At 41.3% G+C, this 26,565-nt stretch overlaps 2 protein-coding genes across 10 annotated transcripts in view; one reads left to right on the top strand and one right to left on the bottom strand.

The window, feature by feature from the left end:
* LOC146863756 (uncharacterized) overlaps nt 1-26,565 on the bottom strand; it is a 458,228-nt gene that overhangs the window by 241,160 nt on the left and 190,503 nt on the right. The window contains exon 9 of one of the 3 annotated variants that reach the window (XR_014969104.1): nt 13,035-13,181. The exons of 1 other annotated variant lie outside the window; for it this stretch is intronic. The gene's annotated coding sequence lies outside the window, so the exon portion shown is untranslated. Of the gene's footprint in view, nt 1-9,660; nt 13,182-26,565 lie in introns of those variants that run through there. One more of the 3 variants, XM_085627926.1, reaches the window with a different exon arrangement.
* LOC146863757 (uncharacterized) overlaps nt 1-26,565 on the top strand; it is a 240,416-nt gene that overhangs the window by 130,755 nt on the left and 83,096 nt on the right. For 2 of the 7 annotated variants that reach the window (XM_085627911.1, XM_085627913.1), the window contains exon 3: nt 9,140-9,161. The exons of the other annotated variants lie outside the window; for them this stretch is intronic. The gene's annotated coding sequence lies outside the window, so the exon portion shown is untranslated. The remainder of the gene's footprint in view (nt 1-9,139; nt 9,162-26,565) is intronic. 7 annotated transcript variants of the gene reach the window in all.

The following is a 26,565-nucleotide window of genomic DNA, read 5'->3' as shown; positions in this document are numbered from 1 at the left end:
GGCTTTCCGTGAAAAAATGTAGTTCTGCAGCACTTCATAGAGACACATGTTCTCCAGATGACGACTTCTTTTTGGGTAATACGTGTCCAACATATTTGTTTTCAAAATATCTGTACTTTCCGGGTCGTTCTCGGCCAAATATTCAATTTCTCCAACAGATTTCAGTACCCGATTTCGCATTGTTGCAAGGCCTAAACTTACCCAAATTATTCTTCTGGATTTCGAGTAAAGACTTGCAGATGATATCCTATCTGAGCATTCATACGATCCAATTTCTCGATGCGATAACATCTTTAAACTGAAACTGTATAGCTTCTTACTGACATTCTTCTTGTGAGAAATCTCTTCCCACATTTCCTTCAATTCCGTTTTCTCAGATTTAGTGATGTACGATGTGACATACCGAGCAACAGCAATCGAATTGTCAGCCACATATTGAATATCCATATTAGCATTCCACATGGATAAAATGACTGGGTTGTAGTCATTTATATATTTTGACTCTTCTTTTCTTCTTAGGTTGTACGTATTTTTTGGAGATTTTCTTGTAATGGTATGTCGCACAGCTGACATAAAACTGTTTACTCTTCCTTTTGAAAGAACAGGTCGTGGAAATCCAAATCGACATTTTGTGTAGAATTTATCTTTGCTCTTGTACTTCTGCCGACAGTATTTTCCAAACCGATGATTTTGGAAACGTAAAACTTGCTCTTTTAACTTTTTCTCTTCTGTGCTTTTAGGTATAGCACATGTTGCGTATTTTTCAATGAAAGATAAAACTGCTTCATCAGCATCTGTTCCAAATTTTGGGGCATCCTTGATCCACAACAGCATATGAATATGAGGAGCACCTCTTGCTTGGTACTCTTTTCTCCAAAAGAAATCCACAACTTCTCCAAGAGGTGGATTTTTTTTATTGCAGATAAAGGACATCATAGCCTCAAATCTATGATTGAAATATCTGCAAACATTAACCAGATCCAATGAGCACAGTTCTCCTGCTGTCTTGTATTCGATGTTTTTAATGTTGGAATTGGCCTCTCGAAGAAAATCCAGTAAATCATCCCAAGCGTACTCTGCACAGCTTAGGGTAAGGAACCACGTAGGAGTTCCTAAATTCCGTAACATACATTTCAATTCTCCATGGCGTCGGTACCAATATGCATTTGTCCCACACTGACAAGCCATCAGATTGATCAATTGTGATTCCAAATGATCATCTCGCTGCTGCACTTTGTTCATGAAATCCTTAGCAGACACATTATGTAGATGTACTCCACTTTTTAAAATGTGATTTACTGCATAAGATAGTGCAGACAAGTCGCTTTCAAATAACAGATGGAACAAATAAGGAATACTTTGACGAAATCTTGGATCTTCTGCATATAATCTTGAAGTCCGATACTCAGAAGCAGGAATCTGTACTGGGCGTTCATCGTATCGTCCACCTTCTCCTGTAGGAAACATCTGGGGAAAACATCGAGCTTCCAAGCTCTCCTCCCATACACTCACGGGAGTTCCTTTGGCTTTTTTCATCTGAAACAGATCAATAGTGTTAGCCATAACTTCTTTTGAATGAAGAGGATGTATGCTAAAATGTTCATAAATTTCTTCTTTTTTTGATTTGTCCACTTTTTCAATTTGCCCAGTTGGTGTTTCTGTGTCTCCTAGTAAATCTTCTTCATGTTCCTCTATATAAATTGATTCATACCATTTATTATTCAAATATAAATTTGCTCTTTGTACTTTCCGTACATCTACCAGCTCCTGCCAAATCTTCTTATTCTTTGTAGGTACACCATTAACCAGTATAACTAATACTTGCCTAGCAGTGTCAAGGAGTACCGGGACCCCTGCACACAAACACAAACCTACCTGCTATTCCGGCTGTTGCTGTTTCATCTTCCCCTATTGCTGCCGCCGCGCTGCTGACTACGTGGCCGCCGCCGCGCCCAGGGAAACTACAGCCCCCAGAAGTCATAGCTCCTGAGAGCGGGTCAGGTGTTGGAAATTACGCGCCCGGAGGCGCCATAAAACTCTGAGCATCTCCCGCGTCGCGGGACGCGCGCGGGCTAGCGCCGGGCTAAGCCCGGGCAAAGGGCGGGCCCTCTGTGGCCCTCAGGGGACTGAAGGAGATGGAACGGGCCATCCCCCTAACAGCTATTATTAGGACGGGACAAAGCATTGAGGTGATATCATTGTCACATTTGTAGGTCAAATGGTAGCTTGGTGGTCTGTATGTTCTAACTAGTTCCAATTCGGTATTGGTATTGAATTGTATCGCTATTGAGCTGGGTAACTAGTATATAATGACGAAGGTTAGAAAGACCACAGTGGCGACTAGATCCACTACCAGAAATAAGCCTGATCCAGTAACACCACTACCATCTCTCACAGCCATAGACCTAATGTTACAAAAAACTATTGGTGTGGTTGCTGACGCAATCCAAAACACGGAGAGACGTCTCTCAATGACCCCAAACTTGTGTTTCCCAAACCTCTCAATGCATACTACTGTGCAGAATAACACTGTGGAGTCCATTACCAATGCAGAGGATTCACTTCTGCTGCAATCCTTTTCGGGGTTGCCTAGCGGTAAAAGCTGTAGAAATAATATGTCTTCAGCCTCACTTATTCCACCAATTAGCATTGAAGGAAGTCCCCTATTTGTTTCAAATGGTGGGGTTAATCCATGTTCATTACATTCAGGAAACATGTCACTGAACTCCCCAGTGGTAGTACTTGCAGAAAGTTCCCCTTTAATTAACACTTTAGAAGCTGATAAATCACCCTCTCCAAAAATGAAGAAACGGCGTCACGGAAAGAAAAAAAAAACAAAATCTATTGTGAGGAAGACGTATAAACCAATAGACAACCATAAACCCTCTGCAAAAGACGTATGGCTAAACTTCAGATTGGCTAAACCGATAACCAGTACTTCTAATATGATTACAACATCCACAGAGCAAGCTGCATCATTGCTCAACGAAAATCTGCCAAAGAATAATAAAGTTTTTATAAATGAGACAATACAGACTGAAAAGGTGTGTTTAACAGATCAACTATATCTGACAGATCTGGAACAGTTGATCAGATCCCTTTTCCAGCCTATAAGTGAGAAAATTATTAGAATAGAACAAACCCTAATGAAACTTGAAAAATTACAAAATAAGGATTTTAATAGTATGCCCAAATCTACTAATACCTTTACCCAGACAGATAACTTAGAAACCGTGGGTCACAATTCAAAATTTCCCACTCTATCGAAAGCTAATGATCAGATTAATTCAAAACAACATACAAGTGTATGCAAAAATGTAATAACTTCCTCGACTTTGCCCATCATCCTGCCGGGCCCCCCAGTTAGTAGTGACGAGAGCGAATGGGCCACGGAAGGTATATCTCCTGCCCCACCTGATGTTCAGGCTGAGCCTGATAGGCCTACACCAATGGTATCACTAGCCTCCAATACACAACCAGCGGAAAAATATACGCAGCCCCAACAAAACAAGAAACCCATTCATATTAACCTCCCCCCTGAATCCCAACTTTACACCATAATGATGATAGGTGTACCGAAACTAGAAATGGGTAAGGTGGAGAGATATGGGGATCTGAAAAATAAAGTAAGTCACTGGTTAACCGCCCATAGACCGATCCCTCGCCACATTAGTGGCAAAATTACAAACGTCAGGAGGGTCGACTGGGTGGGCCATAGATTCAAATCAACTGAGGGTGACTGCATTGTTGTTACCTTTGATGACAACCGCGCAGTAAGGCATATTACTAGTTGGAAGGACGATCTGATCCACAGTTTAATTCGTACTAAGGATCTAAGTTATTTTTACCCCTCAAGAAATTATAGCTCCTCATATCCTATTACTGAGGACGAGGCAAATTACGCTATCCGTAACCCAAACTATAACGGTGCAACATCAAGGAACCACGATCGTTATATCTTAAGAGATCAAAGTCACCTTAGAAGTGATACATTAGGTGCTCCTAGTAAAGTTAACCACCCTGCAACCTATTACGAGAGATGGGAGGACTCAAACGGATTATACCATTATCGTAATCAACCTCGATTAACATACCCCAATACTTATTATAATGTACCTACCTCAAACAGGTTCGATGTTTTTTATGAGCAAAATGGCTTGGAGGGGGTCGATTGACTGTATGACATATCAGCCACAGCTACGTCCACCGACTCTAAGTCAAGTAATTCTGTCCATGCTGATAACTCTCCCCTCCTATTTACTGAACCAGTTAGTAATAACCTTATAGAGCCAGTCACAGACTTTCTTATAGCCAGCTCTGAACTAGTTGGTTATGAGCACACTAGTACACTGCATTATCAGCCTGAAGCTTTTAACTTTCAACCAACCCATGCAGACTCAAAACCTCCTACAGTAGAAACCGTGGGAGTTATAAATATTGAACAACCAAACAGGATATTAGACCCCACCATCACCGAGGTTGCAATCGATATAGAGAACGGTGATGTTTGTAACGTGAGTCTAGTCTCTTGGAACGTAGCAGGCCTGGCTGACAAAATACATGATTCTGCCTGGCTTGCTTTTGTTAAAAAATATGCAATTATATGCCTCCAAGAGACATGGATGGAAGGAAATAATGCCTTCATCGAAGGATATCAAAGCTTCCTCAGGCCAGCAGCCCCCTCAGTTAGTGGCAGAGCAAAGGGGGGTCTTGCTATCTTTGTTAATTTGGCTCTTTCTTGTGACATAATTAGCCAAAAAATTGTAAACGGTAACATTCAAATGCTTGTACTGAAGAGAGGCAAACATGCTCTAACTCTAGTTAACTTTTACAATGCTATAACTAGCCAAGGGGAGTGTAATATACTGTCACTGAATGAACTGTTGAAAGAAGGATCAGGCACATTGCCATGGCCATGTAATGTATTGATTGTAGGAGATTTTAATGTACATCCTTGCGGTAACCCTCGAGACACTCCTATGGGATCTCTGGGGTGTAACAGCATGGATGGATTCCACTTTCATCATACTAGGCATGGCTCACATTTAAACGATTTGCTAAATGAAAATAATTTGTTTGTAGCTATGTCACTGGTCCCTGAGACCAAAGTCTATGATGTTCCAACATTTAAAGGCTCAGGTCTTGGATCCTTTATAGATCATATACTATTATCTGCCGACCTTGTCAATCAGGCCTCTTGTTTTACCATTCAAACAAACATCTACAGTGATCACAACCCCCTCACTATTAAATTGAATGGGGGTGTATTTATACAGCGAAAACACTGTGAAGATGCGGGAACTCTATAATGTATAAATGGTAAACGTCGCCTGAAATGGGATTGTGTATCAACATGTACGTCCCCAGAGCAAATTTTAGCTATTTTCGAAGGTATAGTGACAACAGTAGGGTCGATGTTATTAGTTCCAGTGAAGGGGCGAGTTAAAAACAATCCCAAATGGTTTGATCATACATGCTCCTTGGCAAGTAGAAATCTAAGAAAGGCGTTAAAAACTAAACCCAGAGACCCAGGCCACATCAAAAATCTCCGTTTGATATATAAAAAAACTCTTGATAAACGGAAAAAGGAAATAAAAGCTGACACCTGGGAGTCTTTGCTTGATCCCTCAGTTCTGGGTAATAGCAGCAAATTTTGGGATATTGTCAACAAACCTTTGTTTGACAACCCGAGTGATACTGCATTAGGTACTAATATTTCAGAGGTAGATTGGGTTACCCATTTCAGTGTAATTTTTAAGAGTGATGAACAACAGACAGCATGTGACTTTTTAATACCAAATGAGAATTCTCTATGTGTTTTAGTCAATGAAATAGAAAAGGCTATCCACGGGTTAACTGGTAATAAGGCACCAGGCCTGGATGGCTTGCCTCCGGATCTTTTTAAATCTCGTATCTCGTTATGGGCCCCTGTTCTCACAAAGGTGATAAACGCAGCTGCAATTTTTGGCTGCCCAAAGTCTTGGGGGCAATCAACCATAGTTCCTGTGTTCAAAAAGGGCGACCGTAGCAGCCCGCTATGCTACAGGCCAATATCTCTAATCAATTCTGTAGCAAAAGTGGTAGGAGGAGTAATTTTGAACAGGCTAATAACATGGGCGTCTGAGAATAATGTTATATCCTCAATACAATATGGTTTCAGACCTGGCCATTCAACAATAACTCAATGTCTGAACTTATATTTGATTGTAGGCAAATACACCTTGGCCAGGCAGGGAACCATTCATATGGCTTTTATGGACCTATCGTCCGCTTTTGACTGTGTGGATAGAGGCAAACTATGGGACATTATGCTAAGGATGGGCTATCTTGTGACCTTAGACGTGGAGGCCCTCTACACAAACATCCCTCAGAGGGCTACTTTGGCAGTTATTGAGTCAACACTACGGGCACTCGATTGGTCATCACCTACACCAGTCACATTTATTGTTGATTGTGCTACCTTGGCTTTAACTGAAATTTTTTTTGAATTCAATAGACAACTGTACCATCAGAGCCAAGGCACATCTATGGGTAGTACCTTTGCTCCCAGTGTAGCGTGTCTTTACATGGCAGATTTTGAGAAAAATGTGATCTTGAGTACTTCAAATCCGTTCTATGACAACATCTCCCTTTGGAAACGATTTATAGACGATGTACTCGTTTTTTGGCACGGTACACACACTGATTGTGTGAATTTCATACAATGGATTAATGAGCAAAATGAGTTCCTCAGATTCTCTCACACTATATCAGAGCACTCAGTACCGTTTTTGGACTTGAATATCACACTACTCAATGGCACCCTCACCACCACACTGTACAAAAAACCCACTGACCGCAATAGTCTACTACGTTATGACAGCCACCATCCCAAAACATTGAGGGATAACTTGCCCTTCGGGCAATTCCTATGCATTAGACGCAATTGCACTAGGGTATCGGACTACAACACAGAAGCTAAAATACTATCGACTAACCTGATGGCCAGGGACTATCCCACTAGGTGTGTCCACAACTCTATGAAAAGGGCTAAGAACAACCCACGTGAGACACTACTAGAAACACACACCAAACCTGAAACTGACATCTTGACCTGTGTCACTTCCTTCACATCTGATTCAACTAGGATTAGAAAGATCATCTTGAGTAACTGGGGGATTTTAGACACGGGTAATCTCAACATACCCAAACCTAGATTTGCCTACAAACGCACACAGAACATCAAAGACCTATTGGTTCACACTAGACCTAGATTGAACACCATCGGTTCACAAAGGACAATATGGGAGTTACCACCAGTCAGGGGCCATTTCCCTTGTGGCTCCTGTGTAGTGTGCAAATTGACCATCACCTGTAAGGACATCACTTTTAAGAATGATTTCCACTGGACATTGAACAAACATACCAATTGCAACACAAAAAACTGCATCTATATGATTAGATGTCCCTGCGAGTTGATTTACATAGGCATGACTACCCGCATGGTCAAGACTAGGATAACGGAACACAAGAGCAACATACGATGTCAGAGAGTGACTACTAAACTGTACACTCATTTCAAAGAAATGCAACATCAGACTGACACTATCAGGTGGGTGGTCTTAGAAGCACATCCTCAGATCTCTCAGAATGCATTGTTCAAACTAGAACAAAGATGGGTCCTTAGGTTATCTTCACATTTGACTGGTTTAAATGATGACATCCCATGGTCTGCACTCATTGGTTGAGTATTCTCCTTGTTAGGGCTTGAGCCACCTCCATAACTATTTGTGTTTTACATCCCACACGATCGTTCAGATAGGTCTTGGGACCTTTGCCCCTGACCACTCCCTCTTGGCTTTGAGGACATTGGTACATCCCTTAATAGTAGACCAGATGCCATTTAGATTTCTCTGGTATTACGTTCCAGCTGTATTGCATAGATATAACAACTGTATTTTATTTATTTTAATTTGTTACCCTCCCTTTCCTCGTTGTTTGCCTGTTTTTCTTAGCGGATTATTACCGTTTTGATTCTTTATTTCCACTCACGGGCTATATTCCCATAGGTCCAATGTTACCTTGATACTGTAACATGGCCCTCGCGACTGCTCCTTACAACCCAGTCTCCATCCCGAATCCTTTTTGGGGTGTTGGCTTTATTCACTACTTCCTGCATACCTCTCACTTCGTTACCCTGTTCGATCATGGCTACCCGTTCCTTATAAATCTCAACCTATGGGGAACTACTTCCCGCGGTCACGGGTTTAAACCGGATATCGATAGGCTGATTCCCTGCCCGTTCCAATATGGCCACACTGAAGTTAATTTCTCCACCAATGGGGTTGGGGCACCCGGGGTCACGTGACGCCGCTGGCGTCTTCCGGGGTCCTTATCTGGCTCACACTTGCTCACTCCGGTACCCATCCCAGGTCCGGTGGCAGGGGTAGGTCTTTGAGCACGAGCGTCTACCGACGCAGGTGAGTGGAACGTGCTTTTCACTTCCCCGACATCCACATTTTTTTCCAAGGTGAGTTTTTGTATACGGAGGGGTCTTTTGGCGCCTCTTTAACTGCAATGACACCATGAGCGCCACCGTCCTGTACTGACCCATCCGCTACCAGGGGCTACGGCGGTTCCCGCGATGTCTACGAGGTTTCCATTACATTATGGATATTCACCCCTCTAACCATTTGTGCGTTGACACGCCGGAGCCCCTGTGTATGAGGGCCACCACGGCTGCACACCACACCGCCCATGGGAGTCCATTATGAGATTTTAGGCTGCCTGTACCTGCCGGAACTTTACTCACCCCTCTGGATTCACGGGATGACTACGCCATGCACGGGTCTTGAGTTTTCAGGGTTTTAATATCTCCCTTCCCGGTTTCTATCTCAGGACCCACGTTGGAGTCCTTTTTACCCGCCGGAGACTGCTGCAAGATTGCCTTGCTAGTACAATAGGTGAGTTTTTCACCTCCCCCTTTGTCTCCGTCCATAGTCCTGTCTTTGGTTTTGCCTTGTCACAAGTGACCTTTCATTATCCACTTGGGAGCATGTCCCCAGTAGTCTCTTGATGATCGCAGTTCACTCTGTTGTGCGTGTATAATTTATCATGTGGTATTCTGTCATGTGTTCTTTTCTGTTTTCCATTTTTTTAGGTTACTTCTGAGCACCTCTTAGGTATGTAGTATCCACATACTTTCGTTGTAGATAGTTCATTTTTGATCCTGATGAATTGCCGTGACCAATTACTGGCTATCTAGGCAAGAAACATGTTGATCTTCCTGAGCGTAGGGCATACATAACTAGCGACATAACCACTAGTAGCTATACCCACCTCATTTTTCACTTATTTTAACTAGGCTGTTTACCACTTTAATAAATATATTTTTCCGTGGACAAACAGTTTCTATTTTATCCTTTCACCACGTCTACACATTCTAGGGCCCCTTACCCCCACAGCACCCTTCGGCAGGAACAGAAGATCCCCGCTAAAGAGCCCCATTATTGGGAGCCCGTCAGGAATTGCAGCGCCGACCTGACGAGGGGCAGGCTCAAATGATGAAGCATGACACCTAGCTTGCTGGGTGTGTGAGAGCCCTAGTTCCAACTAAGGGTTTCCCCCTTCCGTGACACATGACAGTCCCACTGATACTATTACCTTCCTCACCTTTTTACATTTTTTTCTGACCAGAGGAACTTTGTACTCTTTTTGTATTATTATAAAGGATGGGCGTCGAGCAGAATCTAATTCATGTACTGGCTGACTTGCATTCAGATACAAGAGCTAATGTTCGTTACACTCAAGACTTGAAAGTGACAGGCGACATTAGAATTAATCGTGGAGTCCGCCAAGGGTGTATCCTAGCACCATTTTTGTTTAACCTGTACATAAATGAGCTGGAGGATTACCTGATAAGAACAGGTGCGGATTATCCCTATGTCGTCCGAAAAGGCGTTCCAGTTCTGCTCTACGCGGATGATGCTGTCCTTATTTCAAGGACAGCAATCGGTCTTCAGTTACTTCTAAACTCATTCTATGATTTTATGAAGTCTCGAGACTTAAGCATTAATAACTCAAAGTCTTATGTCATGAAAATAGGCCATGGGTCGCGAAAACCTAACTCCTTCATCATAAATGGGGAAAAAATTCCATACTCCAAAACCTTCTCATATCTCGGGGTCCTCCTTGATGATCAACTAACCTGGGGCCCAGCTGTTGTCAAAAAGAAGGGCGAGGTAACACGCGTCAATGCAGCCATACTTGGCTTTGCTAGAAAAATGGGCAATAGCCCGGTGGCTGCTTTGCTTAAACTATATCAAGCCAAGAGCGTTGCCACTGCCTGTTATGGTAGTGAGCTCTGGGGCTACAGCCAGACGCGAGCCCTGGAGGTCGCAGAAAATAATTTTTTAAAGAAGGTTTTGAGGCTGCCAAGGGGAGCCGGAAACTTCTCGGTTCACGAGGAGTTAGGTGTACCTTTTCTCAGTGATAGATTAGCAGCAAATCCCCTATTATGTTGGTTGAACTCCTGGCTAAACAACGACATACCCCTTACTCATGCTATATTAAAAGATGCCTTAACTTGGGATGGCAGGTTCAAGGTCCCATGGCTGAGGTATATTAACGACCGTCTCACTGAGATGGGACGGCCAGACTTGTTCTCATCCCCGAATTCCATAACTAAAGCTGATGTTATTTTTGTGAAAAAAACATTCATGTCTACTAGGTATCTTGCCCGGGAGGAGGGTGAACTGTTGAAAGACAGTGTTAGGAAACATGCCCTACTTAAAACATGTCTATGTATGGAACCATATCTATCATGGCCCATGTCCGGCTATGAACGTTATTTACTGACACGGTTCCGTTTCGACTTATTTCACCTCCTGTTGGCAATACCGAGAGGGGCCCATCGAGGTCAAGTGCTACCTGCTTGCGGCTGCGACGGGAAGTCTCCGCAAGATTTGGAGCACTTTTTATTTATTTGTCCTTATTATACAACACCGCGGAAGTTATATTTAAAGCCTTGTCTAAAAGATTTAAACTTTACACAGATTAAACCAGCTCTTTATTACCTTCAACTCCTGAACTGCGACTGCACTTTATTTATATGCAGTTTTCTGAAACTAGCAATTATCTTCAGGAAAAGTATGGAGGGTTAATTATGCTGCTATTATTACTGTACTTTTTAATCATTTTAATCCTGTACACTTATTTATATTCTTAACCTGTTTATTCTGTCTGCTGCTCTGGTTTTATAATAATTCTGTAACTTATTTTGTCTCATAACTGTGTTGTCTCACAAATGATTTGGACGGTTTGTTTTTAACTGTTTATCTATGAAATATGTTTATGATTGTATGTTTGTGAAATGAACTTTTATGATTGTAATAAATACAATCGAATAAAGATATTTGAACTTGAACTTGAACAGTATAACTAATGGTTCAGTTTCCAAAGTATCTGCATCAATAGTTTCCATATTTTTTTTCAAATCCAATGGCAAATAGACAACTCTTCCTTTTAAGCCTCTTTGTAAATCTGAAGGAGGTAATTTACCAGTTTTGGGCTCCATACGCACTATAGCCTGGAATGGATGAACACATTGAATGAGTATAGACTCATATGTATTTAAATCAGAAAGTTCAGCAGGAATAGCAACCAATTCTAAATTATTATGTATAGCTCTCGCTGGCATTCTATTTTCTTCTAACTTGTTATAACAGTATTTAGAAATACGCTGCTCTTCTCCCAATTCAAAACAATTTTCCAGAAATATATATGTTGCAAAATCCTTCCACTTATAATTATCTTCTTCTTCACTTTTTTTGTAGAGATCAACATTCCTTGTTTGAATTTTATAATGGCTTCTCCGGCAACAAATACAAGTAATATTTGGTCTTTCATTAGAGATGATAGCAAATTTTGTCATTTGATCTTCAAATTTCTTACTTTCTTACTTACTGAGGGTTCTACATTCTCTTCCACATTTTCCTCAATAACTGTGTCATTACCTGCACTTTCTTGTTCCGGACCAAAGTAACAAAACTGAATTTCATCAGTAACCTTCTCAACATCTGCTACAGTTCCACGGAACAGAGCCCTATTTAACTCATTTAATTTTAGTGCTGGACTTTTAGCAGAATACAATCTTCTCACAAATTTTCTTATTCAGTATGATGTACTGCCAGCATCCTAAAATGGTGAAAAACACTTTGACAAACTTTCCTAGAAAGACAAGCCAGAGAATGTCCTTGCAAACCAGTATTCTCTCTTACTGCATGGATCTAGTCTTTGTAGCACCTTAATCTTCTGTTTTACACTTTTTTTACTATATTCTCTTAGAAACTCACGTAATTTATCAATAGATTCTTGTCGCACAGTACAAATACTACAACAATTCCAAGTATACACTGGGGCTTTAGGACGTCTCCCCATAACCTCAGCCGCCATCACTTCTTCCTCATTTCTTTGAACCTTTTTCTCCTTCTCCATTATACAACCATTTTTCACTTCATAAGCACGACCACTGGTGTCAACTGCATGCAGCAAACTATTACTTTGAAGATAACTCTCTTCATTAAAATATGGTTCAGTACTATGCATCCATTCTCCTAAAAACACTTTACAAAAGGTATTTCTTTTCACTACTCTTTTTGTTTTGCTTTGTGACTTCATTACATTGACCATTTTATCTAATGTACGCATCCTGTTCAAAATTAAAATGAATAGTTTTCTTTTTACTTCTAATGCCTTAGCTACAATGACTTCAATGTCTTTTTTTCTCCTAAAATATTTTGCTTTTTACTTATATTTTTTCACATCCTTTAGCAAATTGGACATCACTCTTCTCTGAAACATTTTTCTACGGATCTCTGTAAATGCTGTTTTTCTTTTCAAGTCAATCTTTATTGTTTCTGATTGTACATTAGCATTTAGTAAATTCTCACTTTTGTCCTGTTGTTTTATACTTGAAACCGTTTTTCTAGTGGGGACATTTTTTACATTTTTCCTTTTTTTGAAGATATTTTTAAAGAATTCCTTTGTGTGCTTACCAGAAGACTTTTTCTTTTTTGCAACATGAGCATCTTCAACTAATTTAGGTCCTCCAGTTGTCTTCAAATATACATGTTTTTTCTGATCTTTCCTCTTTCTTGATTTTATAGGCATCTTAAATTTGTTTCACTGCTCTGCAGCAATACCTGAAAAAAATAAAAAAAATACCTTTATGCAATTTAAATATATTACTATATTTTTTATTAGCTTTTCAAACAATATAATACTGTGTACCCCTTTCCTACAAATGAAAAACAAAATAAAACCAATACGAATTAAATCTCTGACAACAATTCCTGTGTGCTCATAGACTCATGGTGTGAGTTTAGGCAGAAATCAAGATTTGATTGCCAGTTTGTTTAGTGTAAGGGGTCGTGCTGGGGGTAAATTTAGGGTTTACGGTAGTGCAGTGGTATTTTGGTAGTGTTTGGGAGTTTGTGCTGGAGTTGTGTTTCACGGTCGAGGGTACTGCAGTGGTGTTTGTGTAGTGTAGGGAATTGTGCTGAAGGTAGTGTTTTAGGGTTTAGGGTAGTGCAGTGGTGTTTGTGTAGTGTATGGGGTCGTGCTGGAGATAGTGTTTTAGGTTTTATGGTAGAGCAGTGGTGTTTGGGTTGTGTATGGGGTCGTGCTGGGGATAGTGTTTTAGGGTTTATGGTAGAGCAGTGGTGTTTGGGTAGTGTATGGGGTCGTGCTGGGGATAGTGTTTTAGGGTTTAGGGCAGCGCAGTTTTGTTTGAGTAGTGTAGAGTGTCGTGCTTGTGGTAATGTTTTAGGGTTAGGGTACCGCAGTGATGTTCAGGTAGTGTAAGGTGTTGTGGTAGGGTAGTGTTTTAGGGTTTAAGGTAGCCCACTTGTGTTTGTGTAGTGTAGGAGCTTCTGATGGGGGTCGTGTTTTAGAGCTTAGGGTAGTGCAGTGGTGTTTGTGTAGTATAGGGGGTCGTGTTTTATGGTTAAGGGTACTGCAGTGGTGTTTCTGGAGTGTAGGGGGTCATGTTTTAGGATAGGTCAGTGGTGTTTGGGCAGTGTAGGGGGGCATGCTAGGGGTAGATTTAGGGTTTAGGGTAGTGCAGTGGTGTTTGTTTATTGTAAGGGGCCGTGCTGGGGTAAATTTAGGGTTTACGGTAGTGCAGTGGTATTTTGGTAGTGTAGGGAATCGTGCTGAGGGTAGTGTTTTAGGGTTTAGGATAGTGCAGGGGTGTCTGAGTAGTGTATGGGGTCGTGCTGGGGATAGTGTTTTAGGGTCGAGGGTAGTGCAGTGGTGTTTGTGTAGTGTAGGGAATCGTGCTGAGGGTAGTGTTTTAGGGTTTAGGATAGTGCAGGGGTGTCTGAGTAGTGTATGGGGTCGTGCTGGGGATAGTGTTTTAGGGTTTATGGTAGAGCAGTGGTGTTTGGGTAGTGTATGGGGTCGTGCTGGGGATACTGTTTTGGGGTTTGCGGTAGCGCAGTGCTGTTTGGGTAGTGTAGAGTGTCATGCATGGGGTAATGATTTTGGGTTAGGGTACAGCAGTGATGCTCGGGTAGTGTAAGGTGTTGTGGTAGGGTAGTGTTTTAGGGTATAAGGTAGCCCACTTGTGTTTGTGTAGTGTAGGAGCTTCTGATGGGGGTCGTGTTTTAGGGCTTAGGGTAGTGCAGTGGTGTTTGTGTAGTATAGGGGGTCGTGTTTTATGGTTAAGGGTACTGCAGTGGTGTTTGTGGAGTGTAGGGGGTCATGTTTTAGGGTAGGTCAGTGGTGTTTGGGCAGTGTAGGGGGGCATGCTAGGGGTAGATTTACGGTTTAGGGTAGTGCAGCGGTGTTTGTTTAGTGTAAGGGGTCGTGCTGGGGTAAATTTAGGGTTTACGGTAGTGCAGTGGTATTTTGGTAGTGTTTGGGAGTTTGTGCTGGGGTTGTGTTTCACGGTCGAGGGTAGTGCAGTGGTGTTTGTGTAGTGTAGGGAATCGTGCTGAGGGTAGTGTTTTAGGGTTTAGGATAGTGCAGGGGTGTCTGAGTAGTGTATGGGGTCGTGCTGGGGATAGTGTTTTAGGGTTTATGGTAGAGCAGTGGTGTTTGGGTAGTGTATGGGGTCGTACTGGGGATAGTGTTTTTGGGTTTGTGGTAGCGCAGTGCTTTTTGGGTAGTGTAGAGTGTCATGCATGGGGTAATGTTTTTGGGTAAGGGTACCGCAGTGATGTTCGGGTAGTGTAAAGTGTTGTGGTAGGGTAGTGTTTTAGGGTTTAAGGTAGCCCACTTGTGTTTGTGTAGTGTAGGAGCTTCTGTTGGGGGTCGTGTTTTAGGGCTTAGGGTAGTGTAGTGGTGTTTGTGTAGTATAGGGGGTCGTGTTTTATGGTTAAGGGTACTGCAGTGGTGTTTGTGGAGTGAAGGGGGTCATGTTTTAGGGTAGGTCAGTGGTGTTTGGGCAGTGTAGGGGGGCATGCTAGGGGTAGATTTAGGGTTTAGGGTAGTGCAGTGGTGTTTGGGTAGTGTAGGGGGTGGTGCTGGGGTAGCGTTTTAGGTTTTACCGTAGTGCAGTGGTGTTTATATAGTATATGGGGTCCTGGTGGGGTAGTATTTTAGTGTTTAAGGTAGCCCACTTGTGTGTGGGTAGTATAGGGTGTTGTGCTGGGAGTAGATTTAGGGTTTAGGATAGCGCAGTGGTGTTTGAGTAGTGTAGGGGGTCATGCTGGGGGGTAGATTTAGGGTTTAGGCTAGTGCAGGGGTGTTTGTGCAGTGTATGGGGTCGTGCTGGGGATAGTGTTTTAGGGTTTAGGGTAGTGTAGTAGTGTTTGTGTAGTGTATGGGGTCGTGCTGGGGATAGTGTTTTAGGGTTTAGGGTAGTGCGGTGATGTTTGGGTAGCATAGGGGGTCGTGTTGGGGTACTATATTACGGTTTAGGGTAGTGCAGTAATGTTTGTGTAGCATAGAGGTTTGTGCTGGGGGCATGGTTTTAGAGTTTAGGTTAGTGCAGTGGTGTTTGTGTAGTGTACAGGGTCCTGTTTTAGGGTTTAGGGTAGTGCAGTGGTGTTTTTGTAGTATAGGGGGTCGTGCTAATATTTTAGGGTTTATGGTAGTGCAGTGGTGTTTGTGTAGTATAAGGGGTCATGCTGGGGGTAGTGTTTTAGGGTTTAGGATAGTGCAGTGGTGTTTGTGTAGTGTAGGGGGTTGTGCTAGGGGCAGTTTTTTAGGGTTTAGTGTAGTGCAGTGGTGTTTGGGTAGTGTAGTGGGTCGTGCTGGGGATAGATTTAGGCTTAATGGTATTGCAGTGGTGTTTGTGTAGTGTAGGAAGTCGTGCTGGGGGTAGTGTTTTAGGGTTTAGGGTAGTGCAGTGGTGTTTGTGTAGTGTAGGGGGTCGTGCTGGGGTAGTGTTTTATAACAGTGCAGTGGTGTTCGTGTAGTGTAAGAGTTGTGCAGGGGGTAGTGTATAAAGGTTTAGAGCAGTGCAGTGTTGTTTGTTTAGTGTAAGGGGCCGTGCTGGAGGAAAATGTAGGATTTAGGCCAGTACAGTGGTGTTTGTTTAGTGTAAGGGGTCGTGCTGGGGGTACATTTAGGGTTTACGGTATTGCCGTGGTATTTTGGTAGTGTTTGGGAGTTTGTGCTGGGGTTGTGTTTCACGGTCGAGAGTAGTGCAGTGGTGTTTGTGTAGTGTAGGGAATCGTGCTGAGGGTAGTGTTTTAGGGTTTAGGATAGTGCAGGGGTGTCTGAGTAGTGTATGGGGTCGTGCTGGGGATAGTGTTTTAGGGTTTATGGTAGAGCAGTGGTGTTTGGGTATTGTATGGGGTCGTGCTGGGGATAGTGTTTTTGGGTTTGTGGTAGCGCAGTGCTGTTAGGGTAGTGTAGAGTGTCATGCTTGGAGTAATGTTTTTGGATTAGGGTACCGCAGTGATGTTCGGGTAGTGTAAGGTGTTGTGGTAGGGTAGTGTTTTAGAATTTAAGGTAGCCCACTTGTGTTTGTGTAGTGTGGGAGCTTCTGATGGGGGTCGTGTTTTAGGGCTTAGGGTAGTGCAGTGGTGTTTGTGTAGTATAGGGGGTCGTGTTTTATGGTTAAGGGTACTGCAGTGGTGTTTGTGGAGTGTAGGGGGTCATGTTTTAGGGTAGGTCAGTGGTGTTTGGGCAGTGTAGGGGGGCATGCTAGGGATAGATTTAGGGTTTTGGGTAGTGCAGTGGTGTTTGGGTAGTGTAGGGGGTGGTGCTGGGGTAGCGTTTTAGGTTTTACCGTAGTGCAGTGGTGTTTGTATAGTATATGGGGTCCTGGTGGGGTAGTATTTTAGTGTTTAAGGTAGCCCACTTGTGTGTGGGTAGTATAGGGTGTTGTGCTGGGGGTAGATTTAGGGTTTAGGATAGTGCAGTGGTGTTTCAGTAGTGTAGGAGTCAGGCTGGGGGATAGATTTAGGGTTTAGGCTAGTGCAGGGGTGTTTGTGTAGTGTATGGGGTCGTGCTGGGGATAGTGTTTTAGGGTTTAGGGTAGTGTAGTAGTGTTTGTGTAGTGTATGGGGTCGTGCTGGGGATAGTGTTTTAGGGTTTAGGGTAGTGCGGTGATGTTTGGGTAGCATAGGGGGCCGTGTTGGGGTACTATATTAGGGTTTAGGGTAGTGCACTAATGTTTGTGTACTATAGAAGTTTGTGCTGGGGCAGTGTTTTAGAGTTTAGGTTAGTGCAGTGGTGTTTTTGTAGTGTACAGGGTCCTGTTTTAGGGTTTAGGGTAGTGCAGTGGTGTTTTTGTACTATAGGGGGTCGTGCTAATATTGTAGGGTTTATGGTAGTGCAGTGGTGTTTGTGTAGTATAAGGGGTCATGCTGGGGGTAGTGTTTTAGGGTTTAGGCTAGTGCAGTGGTGTTTGTGTAGTGTAGGGGGTTGTGCTAGGGGCAGTTTTTTAGGGTTTAGTGTAGTGCAGTGGTGTTTGGGTAGTGTAGGGGGTCGTCCTGAGGATAGATTTAGGCTTAATGGTATTGCAGTGGTATTTGTGTAGTGTATGAGGTCGTGCTGGGGTAGTGTTTTAGGGTTTAGTGTAGTGCAGTGGTGTTTGGGTAGTGTAGGGGTGGTGCTGGAGATAGATTTAGGATTAATGGTATTGCAGTGGTGTTTGTGTAGTGTAGGGGGTCGTGCTGGGGGTAGTGTTTTAGGGTTTAGGGTAGTGCAGTGGTGTTTGTGTAGTGTAGGGGGTTGTGCTAGGGGCAGTTTTTTAGGGTTTAGTGTAGTGCAGTGGTGTTTGGGTAGTGTAGGGGGTGGTGCTTGAGATAGATTTAGGCTTAATGGTATTGCAGTGGTGTTTGTGTAGTGTACGGGGGGTGTGCTGGGGTAGTGTTTTATGACAGTGCAGTGGTGTTTGTGTAGTATAAGAGTTGTGCAGGGGGTAGTGTATAAGGGTTTAGAGCAGTGCAGTGGTGTTTGTTTAGTGTAAGGGGCCGTGCTTTGGGTAAATGTAGGGTTTAGGGTAGTGCAGTGGTGTTTGGATAGTGTAGGGGGTCATGCTGGGGGTAGATTTAGGGTTTAGGCCAGTGCAGTGGTGTTTGTTTAGTGTAAGGGGTCGTGCTGGGGGTAAATTTAGGGTTTACGGTACTGCAGTGGTATTTTGGTAGTGTTTGGGAGTTTGTGCTGGGGTTGTGTTTCACGATCGAGGGTAGTGCAGTGGTGTTTGTGTAGTGTAGGGAATCGTGCTGAGGGTAGTGTTTTAGGGTTTAGGATAGTGCAGGGGTGTCTGAGTAGTGTATGGGGTCGTGCTGGTGATAGTGTTTTAGGGTTTATGGTAGAGCAGTGGTGTTTGGGTAGTGTATAGGGTCGTGCTGGGGATAGTGTTTTTGGGTTTGTGGTAGCGCAGTGCTGTTTGGGTAGTGTAGAGTGTCATGCATGGGGTAATGTTTTTGGGTTAGGGTACCGCAGTGATGTTCGGGTAGTGTAAGCTGTTGTGGTAGGATAGTGTTTTAGGGTTTAAGGTAGCCCACTTACAACAATTCCTGTGTGCACACAGACTCATGATGTGATTCTAGGCAGAAAATGGAATTTGTTTGCCAATTTGAAAGCACACTTACTACTGTGGTAGAGCAAGTGATAAGTACTCTAACAGTCTGACACAATTTTATTACAGTTTTCAAAAGCACAATATAGCACATGTCAAAACAGCTTTTTGAGACCATGAACATGTGTAACCTGGGTGACTGACTACACTCCAGCAAAGGAAATGAGCCTTGGTGATGTTGAATGTATTAGCGTTACTCTTTCTTATCTAAAATATCACACATTGCTAATTACTAAGCATGACTGTACAGGAAAAACAGCTAGCTCTCTGGTAAATCTGTGGTTCTCAAGACTGTCTACTGTCAGGTGCAAGAGAGATCTGCATGGACGCTTGCATAACTACATACACACTGGAGACATGTATCCAACACTGCATGTGTGTTAAGGGTTAATAGGAGTTTTTAACATATACCAACTACATGACCTATTGCACGAATAGAAGGAAAATCTACCATGTTGCTTTCAAATATGTTAGTATTTACCTCTCATTCATAATATAGTGCTTTCTGCTGAATGCTAACCATCACAGTTCAAGAAAAAAAGCTTCCACTTTCCTACCAATGCAATTCTAAAAGAACCAGAGTAACACGAAATAAATCTCTGACAACAATTCCTGTGTGCTCACAGAGTCATGGTGGGATTATAGGCAGAAAACGAAATTTGATTGCCAATTTGAAAGAACACTTACTATTGTTTTTTTTGCAAGTGATAAGTACTCTTAACAGTCTGACACATTTTCATTACAGTTTTCAGAAACAGAAAAGAGCACATGTCCAAACAGCTTTTTGAGACCATAAACGGTAACTAGACATAATATCGAAAAAAAAATATCGAGTACCCAGAATATCGAGTATTTAATATCGAATGGACAGAATATCGACCTGCAAAAATATAGTGGTGAAGAATATCGAAAAACAGGTAAGAAATATTGATTACAATAATATAGAAGTAAGTAATATCGACAGTCATGATATAGTTGTTAAAAATATCGAATTTTTTATAGTATGTTATGTGTTAGTATATGTGTTAAAAGTATGTATTAATATTGGAATGTATGTTAGAATATTTTTAAATTAATGAATTTGATGTGTTTTTATTTATTTGTAATTTAATTCCGTAGCGGGTTGTGGGTTTATAGGGGAGTAGGGTGGGAAGTAATTTAATGATAGTACATTAAATAATAATTTATAGGAATTATTAATTATTTTTAATTTAATTTTGCGTTTTACTTCTGTAGCGGGTTGTGGGTTTATAGGGGAATAGGGTGGGAAGTAATTTAATTATAAATTATTAAATCATAATTTATAGGAATTATTAATTATTTTACATTTAATTTTGCGTTTTTCTTCTGTAGCGGGTTGTGGGTTTATAGGGGAATAGGGTGGGAAGTAATTTAATTGTTATTAGTTATTTATTAATTGGTATTGAAAATTAATTGGTTGTTGATGAATTATTAATTGGTAAATATTTAGTATTAATTGGTAATTGATTTGTATTAATTGTTTAATTGATAATTATGTTAATTGTATTAATTTAATATTTGTAGCGGGCAGTGTGTTAATAGGGGAATATGGTGGGAAGTAATATAATTGTAAATAAATAATTATTTAATTTATTTGTGTATATTGTTAATTAATATATCTTTAATTCAATTTTGCGTTTTATTTCTGTAGCGGGTTGTGGGTTTATAGGGGAATAGGGTGGGAAGTAATTTAATTGTTATTAGTTAATTATTAATTGGTATTGCAAATTAATTGGTTGTTGATTAATTATTAATTGGTAAATAATTAGTATTAATTGGTAATTAATTTGTATTAATAGTTTAATTGATAATTATGTTAATTGTATTCAATTAATATTTGTAGCGGGTATTGTGTTTATAGGGGAATATTGTGGGAAGTAATATAATTGTAAAAAAATAATTATTTAAATAATGTGTGTATATCGTTGATTAATATATTATAAATTAATTATTAATTGGTATTATTTGCATTTATTAATGTTTGTTATTGAAAAACAATTGGTTGTTAATTAATTATTAATAGTTAATTAATTAAACAAAAATGTATTTGTATTTATAAATAATCTATTCTTGTGTGATTGGTAATTAATTGTAATACTTGTTTTTGTATTAATAATGAATTAATTTATAAAAATAAATACATTTATTATTTTCTCTACTATTGCACTTACTTGAGTGGGAATAGTAATTTTGACTCTCCCGCTAACCAACGCTTTCCCTACTGTTGCACTCTCTGGAGTGGGAATAGTAATTTTTACCCCTACGCTATACAACGCTTTCCCTACTGTTGCACTCTCTGGAGTGGGAATAGTAATTTTTACCCCTACGCTATCCAATGCTTTCCCTACTGTTGCACTCTCTGGAGTGGGAATAGTAATTTTTACCCCTACGCTATCCTACGCTTTCTGTACTGTTGCACTCACTGGAGTAGGAATAGTAAATTTTACACTCCTGCTATCCAACGCTTTCCCTACTGTTGCACTCACTGGAGTGGGAATAGTAATTTTTACCACTACGCTATCCTACGCTTTCTGTACTGTTGCACTCACTGGAGTAGGAATAGTAAATTTTACACTCCAGCTATCCAACGCTTTCCCTACTGTTGCACTCACTGGAGTGGGAATAGTAATTTTTACCCCTACGCTATCCAACGCTTTCCCTACTGTTGCACTCACTGGAGTGGGAATAGTAAATTTTGCTCTCCCGCTACCCAACACTTTCCCTACTGTTGCACTCTCTGGAGTGGGAATAGTAATTTTTACCCTACCGCTATCCAACGCTTTCTCTACTGTTGCACTCACTGGAGTGGAAATAGTAAATTTGACTCTCCCGCTATCCAACGCTTTCCCTACTGTTGCACTCTCTGGAGTGGGAGTAGTAATTTTTACCCCTACGCTATCCAACGCTTTCCCTACTGTTGCACTCTCTGGAGTGGGAATAGTAATTTTTACCCCTACGCTATCCAACGCTTTCCCTACTGTTGCACTCTCTGGAGTGGGAATATTAATTTTTACCCCTACGCTATCCAATGCTTTCCCTACTGTTGCACTCTCTGGAGTGGGAATAGTAGTTTTTACCCCTACGCTATCCTACGCTTTCTGTACTGTTGCACTCACTGGAGTAGGAATAGTAAATTTTACACTCCCGCTATCCAACGCTTTCCCTACTGTTGCACTCACTGGAGTGGGAATAGTAATTTTTACCCCTACGCTATCCAACGCTTTCCCTACTGTTGCACTCACTGGAGTGGGAATAGTAAATTTTACTCTCCCGCTAACCAACACTTTCTCTACTGTTGCACTCTCTGGAGTGGGAATAGTAATTTTTACCCTAACGCTATCCAACGCTTTCTCTACTGTTGCACTCACTGGAGTGGGAATAGTAAATTTGATTCTCCCGCTATCCAACGTTTTCCCTACTGTTGCACTCTCTGGAGTGGGAATAATAATTTTTACCCCTACGCTATCCAACGCTTTCCCTACTGTTGCACTCTCTGGAGTGGGAATAGTAATTTTTACCCCTACGCTATCCAATGCTTTCCCTACTGTTGCACTCTCTGGAGTGGGAATAGTAATTTTGACCCCTACGCTATCCTACGCTTTCTGTACTGTTGCACTCACTGCAGTAGGAATAGTAAATTTTACACTCCCGCTATCCAACGCTTTCCCTACTGTTGCACTCACTGGAGTGGGAATAGTAAATTTTACACTCCCGCTATCCAACGCTTTCCCTACTGTTGCACTCTCTGGAGTGGGAATAGTAATTTTTACCCCTACGCTATCCAATGGTTTCCCTATTATTGCACTCTCTGGAGTGGGAATAATAATTTTTACCCTCCCGCTATCCAACGCTTTCCCTAATGTTGCATTCTCTGGAGTGGGACTAGTAAATTTGACACTAGCGCTATCCAACGCTTTCCCTACTGTTGCACTGACTGGAGTGGGAATAGTAATTTTTACCCCTACGCTATCCAACGCTTTCCCTACTGTTGCACTCACTGGAGTGGGAATAGTAAATTTTACCCGCCCGCTATCCTACGCAGAAAATATTGAATATTTTTAATTAATATTACCTTAATATATATGTATTAATTTATTTTTTTTACTTACTTTCATTATTCATTATTTTACTGTTATTTAAGTATTTTTAAGTATGTGTCAGTTAATTATATGTATTATTTCATTAATTTAACATTAGTTTTAAAACATTTAAAAAATTCGATATTTTGACTAACTATATTATTTACAACGAAATTTTGGATTCGATATTTTGTAGTTTCCTGTTTGTAGATAGGAATTCGATATTTTGGTATTCTATATTTTGGCATTGATATTTTTGTAAGTCTATATTTTTGTAGTCGATATTATGTCAGTGATCCACCATAAACATGTGTAACCTGGGTGACTGACTACACTCCAGCAATAGAAATCAGCCTTAGTGATGTTGAATGTATTAGCGTTACTCACTGCTACCTGAAACACCACTCAGTTGCGAATACTAAGCATGATGCTACAGGATAAACAGCTGGGTGTGTGCTAAGAGTCTGCTTCTGCAGACTGTGTATTTTCAGTTTCAAAATACATATGCATGGATGCATCCATAACAGCATAAACATGGTAGTAATGTATGTAAAAGTACATGTGTGGCAAGGGTTAATTGGAGTTTTGTATATCTAGGACCAAGCTCACCCATTTCATGATTAGAAGCAAAATCTACTATATCGATTTCAAATGTGTTAGCATTTGCCTCCCACTTGTGTGTTACTGATTTATGCTGAATGGAAACCATCACATTTCCAAAAAAAAAGCTGTCCCTTTCCTACAAATGCCATTCTTACAGAACCAGGCCAACACAAATAAAATCTCTGACAACAATTAAAACATCCCCTTTCCTACCAATGCAATTCTTAAAGACACAGAGAAACACAAAATAAATCTCTGACTACAATTCCTTTGTGCACACAGACTCATAGTTTGATTCTAGGCACAAAACAGTATTCCTCAGTGAAACCAGTACAACTTAACTTATGGTGAAAACATACTGCATAATATTTTACCAATTCAAGACAGTTAAATATCTCCCAAAACACAAAATGTAAAACACAACTTTAAAAGAAGAATCACAATTCTATTATTTATATCAAACTTCACCACATACATCACCTCTGAAACTCATAACTAGGGGTGGGCGGAATTTGCGGAATTAACCTTCGCAAATTATCGCGAGAATGTTTAAAATTATCGCAAACAAGCAGAAATATCGCGAAGATGCGGAAGTTTTTTTCCGGCATGTTCGCGAGATTTTCTGCATGGTTGCGGGTCGCCAACTTACCCATGTGGTTGCTTGCGGGCGCGGCCATCTTGTTTTGAGTTGTTCTCGCGGTGCATGATCGCGAGAAGAAAGACGTGATCGCGCGACGCATGACGTCACTGCGGGCGCGAACTGTCGCGAGACAGCGCAAATGGCTAAAAACAATACAACATCTCATGGAGAACGCGACCGGATCAAGAAAACTTGTCGGCGAACGCAGGGATTCAGGTAAGGCGATCGCGCGCGCGCGAGAATGTATCATTTTACAGCGCGAGCAAGAAACAAATTATCGCCAAGCTGCGGAAACCGGAATTTTTGACATTTTCGCGCTCTCCGCGGAACGCAAAAATGTCAAATTATCGCAATTTCCGCGAACGGAACGAAATTTTTGCCCAGGCCTACTCATAACTCACCTTTAAAATTAGTTAGTTCAGAAAGAAATGTGGCACTCTAACAGCAGATTATCAGAGCCAGAATCTCAGAGCTGTACACCTCTCTCCTCTCACCAGAACCAGTGAACGGCAATGTTTCCCTCTCTTTTTCCACACATCTACATGTTAACTCCAAATCACAGTGCTTCCCACATTTTTTCAAATGAAATCACACATTTCTATTGGTTAAAAATTTCAACCCTTTTCCAAATGAACCCTTCCCCCAACATGACTTTTACCTGCTAGCATAGCAACAGGTCATGGAACACTGGTGTGAGCAGAGAGGTCAGAAGTTCAGCACACAATGTTTCGAATCCAAAGAGCAAGAGTGCTTGACCTGTCAAACCTCACAGCAAATACAAAGTAATGTTCAGTGGGAACATATTTTTCTGAACCAATACAAAACATGCTTCTAAAAATGTAAACAGACAGCCTAGTTTTAACTGTAAAATGGTTTGAATCAGCCAATGAGTTCTTTTTGTTATAAAAAATATGTATGCCTCCATTTTTCAACTGTCTTTCATTTCATATTGCCATTCTGCTGAAAGACACCTCCTGAGTGCATCCAGATCTCCTTGGAAAATGTTCACAGTGTGGATTGTAGGTCACAGCTATGTCTTCTGGAGTGAAAAGTATGTAGAAAAAAGAGGTATGGTGAGAGACCTTGCTTTGCCAAATGTAGACATTAAATGGATTGGTCAGAGAGGGTTAAAGTGCCACCAATTAATGCCCTTGGTGAAATCTTTTCTACATCTCCAACACCCTAACCTTATTATTGTGCACTGTGGTGGAAATGACCTAGGCACTTTAACTGGGGTAGGTCTGGAAATGCTTATTAACCCCTTCCATGCTGCGCGAATTCCGCCGCTGTGCTGACGGTTTCTTGCGCGGGCGTGGTCATGATGGAACGGTTCCGTCATGAGCACAGCTCAACCGTGGCTCATGACGGAACCGTTCCGTCATGAGCACCGAAGGGGTTAAGGACAACTTTGTGCAATTGATGTCGCTTTTTCCTCAAACTGCCTTTGTATATTCTAATATATGCCAAAGGCAAAAGTGGAACTGGTCCAACCAATTTTGTCCACAGATTGACAAAGCAAGAAAGCACGTCAACAAATCTATTTCTGCTTTCCTCAGAGACTGTGGTATGGGTTCTATATACCACAACAACTTGCGTTACAACATGCAAGGCATTTATAGAGGAGACGGTGTACATTTCACAGATGAAGGGAACAGAGTCTTCCTCTTGAACTTTAGATTCTGCATCGGTACTTACTTGTAGGTACCACAAAAAAAAACACTTCATAAACACAACGGCTCTTTTTAGAGCCCCCTAATATCTAAACTCTTAAATGTGATTTTTTTTTCTATTTTTTTTAATGATTTTTTAGCGTACGCGTACGGTAAGCTTACCGTATGCGCACATTGCGATATTTAAAAAAAATATATAAAATGTATTTTTCACACTTTTGGGTCCTTCTTGGACCCCCTGACAAACGCTAGGGGGTCTGCAACTCTCTTTGTTGCCTCTTTTCACTTTCTCCACCTTTGTTTATCAGTTTTGAGACACACAAAATGGCGGCCGACACTTCCTGATTTCGACCGATTTGAATGTTTACAGTCATGTAACCACCAATCAGAATTGAGCTCGCGCACGGCAGCGTGCGTGTACGGTAAGTTTTACCGTACGCGCTCGGAGCTCGCCTACAGATATATATATTGATTTAAATGCTATTTTCTCAGGAAATACTGAACAGATTTACACCAGACCTGCAAAAGGCA

The sequence above is a fragment of the Triturus cristatus genome, chromosome 2_1 (genome assembly GCF_964204655.1).
Source record: "Triturus cristatus chromosome 2_1, aTriCri1.1, whole genome shotgun sequence".
Classification (NCBI taxonomy): Eukaryota; Metazoa; Chordata; class Amphibia; order Caudata; family Salamandridae; genus Triturus; species Triturus cristatus.
The sequence above is the reverse complement of the archived record's forward strand: the minus strand, read 5'-3'. Positions and strand labels throughout refer to the sequence as shown.